Genomic DNA, 8,238 nt, shown 5'->3' with positions numbered 1-8,238 from the left:
GAACGCATTGTACATGTAAGAACGCAGATAACACTACAACATGACCAATCATTGCAACATCATGACCAGCAACTAATAACCAATACAATAAATGTGTATAACAAATTTTTTTCAAGCCACTCACGTCAGATCTGTGGTTATCTCAACCCTTCGTTGCCCCACGTTAGGCACCAAAATAACTTAGTTTTGGCCTGCTTGGGACCAAACTATGCAGTCTCTCACTCTCTCTCTCACTCATTCCCGCCATCCTCCAGTGGTATGGGGAGAAGAACTGGTAAAGAAAAAAAGGTAAAACTCATGGGTTGAGTAAAAAAACCCAAGAAATTAAGAGAACAGAGTGTCCTGGTTTTGGCAAGGATGGAGTTCATTTTGCTCTCAGTAGCTGGTGTGTTTTGGATTTTGTATGTGAAGAATGTTGATAAAAACACCCTGATGATAATGAGTTGTTGTTAATGAGACCAAGGACACTGTCCAGCTTTCCAAGTCTCATTAACGTGCAGATGCAGGAAGCTGGGTAAAAGACAGACAGAATAATTGACCCAAACTGGCCAAAGAGAGTATTCCATGCCATAAACGTCATGCTCAGTATATAAGTGGGGGTTGCCCATGTGGTGGTATAGCCTGAGTCACCACACAGTTTCTCGCTCACCCTCCCCCTACCCAGTGGGACGGGGGAGAGAAATTGAGAAGAAAGAAAAGCTTGTGAGTTGAGATGAAGAGAGTTTACTCAAATAGCAAAGGAAAACTACAAAAATAACAGAATATAAGGATATTAATATATACAAAATGAACTGATGCGTGGATCAAACTCTACAACTTGGTAAGAGTTATAAAGCAGGCATGTTTATTCGGCATCGGGTGCATGGGGGATCGCTCCTCCAAAAGCACGCACACTGACAGCACATTTTACCAAAAATTTATACGGTGCAGGTATACATATTCATAGGATTGCACAATACAGACATACATATGCATAAGTGAGGCAGGGTTATTAAAAAAAACCACTTGCGTTAGCATTTCAGATCTGTCTCTGGTGGTCGTTTACTTCTTCAGGGGTCTTATCTTCCTCTAGATGAACTTCAGTCATTCACCCATGCTCTCCTTTCACTTGGTAATTTCAGCAGTTTCTTAACGACTTCTGACCGAATTTGTGGTGGAACTAACATTCCATCCTTTGGTAGACATATTAGTCCTTGACAAATACCAGTCCCTGATAAGCTTAAGTGAGTTTCAAGGCAAACAGGATTGTTAGGCATTCTCTAGCAGACAGTTAGTCTCCTAAATCAAGCAATATGCAGACAGTTAGTCTCCTAAATCAAGCAATATTTAGCAGACCGTTAACTCCCTACATCAATTCCCCCCTTTTCTTTCTCCTAAGCAAATTCTTTTGCTGTTAGAAGTGGTTCATTATATTTCATTACCGTTTTTAAGGCCCATATTTGTTCAGCAAGCTTCTTCAATTTATACCAAAAGATAAGATTTACTACCGTTAACATTGCCATGACTATCAGTAAAATCAATATTGGGTGGGTCAGTATGTTTAAGATACTGTCGTAGTTCAGCCCCGATCGGGACCAGACTACGCAGTCTCTCTCTCACTCCCCCCACCCTCCAAGAGAATAGGGAGAGATAATATAAGAAAAACGGCTCGAGGTTTGAGATAAGGACAGGGAGAAAATCCTTAAAGTTACCATTATGGGCAAAACAGACTCGACTTGGGGAAAACTATTCATTTATTACTACAAACAGCAGGATAATGAGACAGAGAACAAGATAACCTCCCCCCACCCCTCCCTCTTCCCAGGCTTAACATTGTCTCTACTACCTTCCCCCCTTCGAGCGGCATAGGGTGGGGAGAGGGAATGGGGGTTGCGGTCAGTTCATTACGTGTTGTTTTACGCCGCTGCTTCATGCTTTTTTTTTCTGTTTTCCCCTTCTTAAATACGTTATCGCAGAGGCGTTATCATGGAACATTCTGCTACCAATCGGCTCGACCTTGGCCAGCAGCAGGTCCGCCCTAGGCCCGGCCAAGTCCACTGAACAAAGGGGAGCGACTTCTAGCAGTTTCCTACAGAAGCTACCACCTTAGGCCCCCCCCTCACTAAACAAAACCACAACACACTGACATTAAGGAATAACATACATATCCTGAACAACAGCTTCTGCACACACTGGTAGGATGCATTTTTATTTTTTTTTAAACTCCCCAGATAAGCAATTGTAACTGTTCCCCAAAATCGTATTCTTTTCCAGACTGTCATAGTTCAGCCCCGATCGGGACCAGACTACGCAGTCTCTCTCTCACTCCCCCCACCCTCCGAGAGAATAGGAGGAGATGATATAAGGAAAACGGCTCGAGGTTTGAGATAAGGACGGGGAGAAATCCTTAAAGTTACTGTTATGGGCAAAACAGACTCGACTTGGGGAAAACTATTAATTTATTTCTAAAATTAGCAGGAGAATGAGACAGAGAACAAGATAAACTCCACCCACCCCTCCCTCTTCCCGGGCTTAACATTATCTATACTACCTCCCCTCCCGAGCGGCACGGGGTGGGGGGGGAAGGGAATGGGGGTTGCGGTCAGTTCATCACGCGTTGTTTTACGCCGCTGCTTCATGGTCGGGGGAAGAACTCCTCGCATTCCTCCCCTGCTCTGTTGTGGGGTCCCACCCATACACCACAGTCCTTTGTGGAACTGCTCCGGCATGGGTCATCTCTTCCACGGGGTGCAGTCCCTCTAGAACAGCTGTCCCAGCGGGCCCTCCACGGGCCACAGCCACCTCCAGGCATCCACCTTCCCCGATATGGGGTCCTTCACGGGCTCCAAGTGGATCTCTGCTCCTCCGTGGACCTCCATGGGCTGAAGGGGGACAACCTGCTCCATCATGGTCCTCACCACGGGCTGCAGGGGAATCTTGGCCAGGAGCCGCGTTACTCCTCCCCCTCCTTCTTCACTGACCTTGGCGTCTGCAGCCGTTCCTCACAACAGGCTGGCAGACGCCTCTCAGGATCCTTTTTACATCTTATTCACTTCAACTTCTCATCACCTCTCCACTTCTTGCAGCCAGGCCGGGTCAAGTTGGGCCCAGTCGGCTGCCCGGCAGGAGGCCAGAGGGTGAGGCCTGAAAGGCCCACAAGGCTCGTGCCTCCCCTTCTCTGCCCCCCGCTCAGCTGCTTCACATCTCCTTCTCCTCTTTTTTTCTTTTTTTCCCCTTCTTAAATACGTCATCGCACAGGCGTTATCACGGGACATTCTGCTACCAATTGGCTCGGCCTTGGCCAGCAGCAGGTCTGCCCTAGGCCCGGCCGAGTCCACTAAACAAAGGGGAGCAACTTCTAGCAGTTTCCTACAGAAGCTACCACCTTGGCCCCCCCCTTACTAACAAAACCAGAACACAGACAAAACTAGAAACACAATGATGGATCTCACACACAAAAAAAGAAAAGCACATGTCAAAAACAGAAAGGAAAAAAATCTTGAGATAGAACTCCACAGTGCAGGCACTATGTCAAAGGTGAATCAAAATACCCTGTGAAGCACTTCATTCAGAACTCTGCTCTCAAATTTAATGGGAACAGCATCAGACTGCAGATTTACTTCAACTTCTTAGTGAATGGTTTTCTAATATTTCGTAAAACTAATGTAATAGAGGTCCCAGTTGAGTGGAGGTTAGCAAACGTGACGCCCATCTACAAGAAGGGCCAGAAGGAGGATCCGGGGAACTACAGGCCTGTCGGCCTGACCTTGGTGCTGGGCAAGATTATGGAGCAGATCATCTTGAGTGCCATCACACGACACATGTACAGGACAACCAGGTGATCAGGCCCAGCCAGCATGCGTTTATGAAAGGCAGGTCTTGCTTGACTAAACTGATCTCTTCCTATGACAAGGTGATCCACTTAGTGGATGAGGGAAAGGCTGTGGATGTTGTCTACCTGGACTTTAGCAAAGCCTTTGACACTGTTTCCCACAGCATTCTCCTGGAGAAACTGGCTGCTCATGGCTTGAGCGGGCGTACTCTTCACTGGGTAAAAAACTGGGTGGATGGCCGGACCCAAAGAGTTGTGGTGAATGGAGTTAAATCCAGTTGGCGACTGGTCACAAGTGGCATTCCCCAGGGCTCAGTATTGGTACCAGTTCTGTTTAATATCTTTATCAACGATCTGGATGAGGGGATTGAGTGTACTCTCAGTAGGTTTGCAGACTCTGCCAAGTTGGGCAGGAATGTTGAGGGTAGAAAGGCTCTACAGAGGGATCTGGTATGAGGTTCAACAAGGCCAAATGCCAGGTCCTGTACTTGGGCCACAACAGCCCCATGCAACACTACAGGCTTGGAGAAGAGTGGCTGGAAAGCTGCCTGGCAGAAAAGAACCTGGGGGTGCTGGTTGACAGCCCGCTGAACATGAGCCAGCAGCGTGCCCAGATGGCCAAGAAGGCTGACAGCATCCTGGCTTGCATCAGGAACAGCGTGGCCAACAGGAGTAGGGAAGTGATCGTGCCCCTGTACTCGGCACTGGTGAGGTCGCACCTCAAACACTGTGTGCAGTTTGGGGTCCCTCAGTACAAGAAGGATGTTGAGTTGCTGGAGCGCATCCAGAGAAGGGCAACGAAGCTGGTGAGGGGTCTGGAGCACAAGTCTTATGAGGAGTGGCTGAGGGAACTGGGGTTGTTTAGTCTGGAGAAAAGGAGGCTGAGGGGAGACCTTATCGCTCCCTACAACTACCTGAAAGGAGGTTGTAGGGAGGTGGGTGTTGGTCTCTTCTCCCAAGTAACTAGTGATGGGAAGAGAGGAAATGGCCTCAGGTTGCAGCAGGGGAGGTTTAGGTTGGATATTAGGAAAAATTTCTTCACCGAAAGGGTTGTCAAGCATTGGAACCGGCTGCCCAGGGAGGTGGTTGAGTCACCATCCCCGGACGTATTTAAAAGATGTGTAGATGTGGCGCTTAGGGCCATGCTTTAGTGGTGGACTTAGCAGTGTTAGGTTTACCGTTGGACTCGATAATCTTAAGGGTCTTTTCCAACCTAAACGATTCTATGATTCTGTGATTCTATGAGTCTATGTCAATCTGCATGTCGTTGGAGCTGAATTGAGGGGATGACCCTTTGTTACCCCCTCTATATTCATGGCCTGGCCGGCGATGTCTGTAGAGAGGTAGCCCGGGGGTTGGCGCAGGCAGATTTGCGTGCGTCTGAAGGGGCTTAGCTCCTGTGCTTGACAGGGGGGCGGAGCAGGCACCATGCTGGCGGTGCTGGAGCTGGGGTCTGTGTGGCCACTCCCCGAGTCTGTCCTACCGGCCCCGGCCTTGCTGCTCGCGGCGCGACGGTGGGGGAACCGATGCCCAGTCCCCTTCTCCTCCTGCTGAGGACTCATCAGAGGAGACGGTTGGTTTGGCTACCTTCGGGGACGGTTGGGATTTTCTGCCCTCTTCTGAATCGCCCCTTTCAGCGCCCGCCATTGTGGAGTTAGGAAACTGAGGGGAAACCCGGCACGGGGGCGGGGGGAGGTCCTCACTGAGTGGCAGATCCCGCTTCTGCAGCTCTCTGTCGCCCCAGGATCCTGGGAGTTTATTTCCTTTTCTGTCCTTTCTATGCCCTTTTATCCAATCATCCTGGGCACGCCTTGGTTAGTCTGGCACGATCCGATGGTTCGTTGGGCACAGAGAGGAATTTATCTTCCTGCCGTAGAGGCGGGTGCTGCTGCTTCTCCCCTCTCCCACCGCAGCTGGCGGGGTACAGCGGGCTCTGGCGGCGGTCGCTGGCCAGGGTTCCCAGGTAGGCGCTAGTGCCTGCCGGGTGTCCCGTGCCGGCAGCGTCAACTCCCCCGAGCCATCTGCTGGCCTGTTGGGGGCGCTGCCGCCAGAATTTAGGGATTTTTGGACGTCTTTGAGCAAAAGCAAGTAGCGACCTTACCCTCCGCCCCCCATCGGATGTACGATTGTTCTATCGCGCTGTTACCAGATGCTCCTCTCCCCTTGGGTCGTATCTATCCCCTGTCATGGCCAGAGGTGGTAGCCTTGAAAGCTTATAGTGAGGATGATTTAGCCCAGGGTTTTATTCAATACTCCACTTCATCCCTTGGTGCCTCTATTTTTTGTAAAGAAGAAGGATGGAGACTTGAGGCCATGTGTGGACTACTGGAGACTGAATAATATTACTATCAATAACTGGTAGCCCTTGCCCCTCATTCCTGAGCTGTTTTGCAATTGGAGTGTTTGCAGTGTGCATGCTGGTTTACTAAACTGGATCTGAAGAGGGGTTTATAATCTTATTTGTGTTCATCAGGGCGATGAGTGGAAAACTGCCTTTGTTTGTAAGTACGGCCATTTTGACTACCGTGTGATGACGGCCTGTGTAGTGCCCCTGCCACCGTTCAGCGCTTTGTGAATGATGTCTTCTGTGATTTGTTGGACAGTTATGTCATTGCATATCTGGGTGACATTTTAGTTTACTTGACCACATGGGAGGAACATGTTTTTCATGTTTGGGAGGTTCTCTCCCACCTTTACTGCCATCGCCTTCATGCCAAGATGGAGAAGCATGCCTTCTTCCAACAGTGTATGGATGTCTCAGGGTATTCAATGGGCCCTGAGGCGTGAGCGTGGACATGAAGATCAACACTGTTCTTCATTGGCAGGCTCCCTCAATGGTGTGTGACATGCAGCGCTTTTTAAGCTTTGCCAATTTTTATCAGCGTTTTATTCGGAATTTTGCTCAAAAGGTTGCTCTGTTCACAGCACTGACTCGTAAGCATGTCCCTTTTTAGTGGACGCCCGAGGTTCAGGAGGCCTTTGATAACTTGAAGCAGGCATTTACAACAGCCCAGGTTTTGGCCCACTCAGATACCAGTTGTCCTTTTGTATTGGAGGTGGATGCTTCCGCCCATGCCATTGGGGTGGTACTTTCTCAGCGTAGTCCATTGGATGAACAGCTTCATCCTTGTGCCTGTTTCTTCTGCCAGTTGACTGCTGCAGACAGGAATTATGATATCTGGGAGAGTTGTTGGCCATCCATGAGGTGTTTGCTGAGTGGAGGCACCTTCTCGTGGGTCCTGCTGAGCCCGCTTTGGTACTGACTGCCTATTGAAATCTGGAATGTTTTGGGAACCTGAAGTGCCTCTCTCCCCAGTTGACTTGTTGGGCAACTTTTCTCTCAGTTTCCATTTAATATCACCTACAGACTGGGCAAACAGAATGGTAGGGTGGATACCCTGTCATGTCAGGAAGCCCCAGCAGGAGCTGCTGAGGCAGATCCACCCCCCTGTAATTTTTTCTCTCTGCAAAATGTTATTGCATCCGTGCTGGCCCATGCCTTTTTAAGTTCTATGCATCGGGCAATGGTTGGTGATTCTTTGGTCATGCAGTTTCAGCCAGGGGATACTTCACAGAATCTGCAGGAGAAGGATGGTTGTCTGTATCATGATGAGTGGCTGTATATCCTTGCTGGTCCACTGCACACACAGTTCCTTCAGCACTGTCATCACATGCTGACAGTAGGGCGTGGTGGTCATCAGAAGACTCTGCATCGAGTCACGCAGATGTACTGGTGGCCCATTGTGCATGCAGCTGTCATGAGCTATGTTCTTGCTTGCAATGTCAATGCCCAGGCCAAGAAACTGACACGGAGGCTCCAGGGTCTACTATATCCCTTACCAACTCCTGAGTGGCCATGGCAAATTATTTCAATGGATTTTATTGTGAACTTGCCTGTGTCTCAGGGGTAGACAGAGGTGCTTGTGGTGGCGGACTTGTTTACGAAGGCTGCTATTTTGGAAGCTCACTATTTAAATAAGCTTCAGTAGGTAAGTCAAGGATTGGCATGGCATTGCCTGAGGGTGGCAATGCTAGTGGGAACATTTACGCTGGAGGGCTCAGGAGCATATCTGAAATGCTTGTACACCAACGCACACAGTATGAGAAACAAACAGGATGAATTGGAAGCGTTGGTCAGCTCCCAGAGCTACGATATCATTGGTATCAGTGAGACTTGGTGGAATGAGCCCCACAGTTGGTCTGCTGGGATGGAGAGCTACAGGCTGTTCAGGAGGGATAGGCAGGGCAGGCAAGGTGGAGGTGTCGCACTTTACGTAAGGGAGAGGTTTGATTGTACAGCCCTTACAGTTAGCGGTGATGTGGTTGAGAGCCTCTGGGTGAGGATTAGGGGGATGAAAAACAAAGCAGAAGTTGTAGTGGGTGTCTACTACCAATCACCCAGCCAGGATGTAAGCTCTGATGAGTTA

This window comes from Chlamydotis macqueenii, chromosome W (genome assembly GCF_036417535.1).
Source record: "Chlamydotis macqueenii isolate bChlMac1 chromosome W, bChlMac1.mat, whole genome shotgun sequence".
NCBI lineage: Eukaryota > Metazoa > Chordata > Aves > Otidiformes > Otididae > Chlamydotis > Chlamydotis macqueenii.
Note: the sequence above shows the minus strand (reverse complement) of the source record.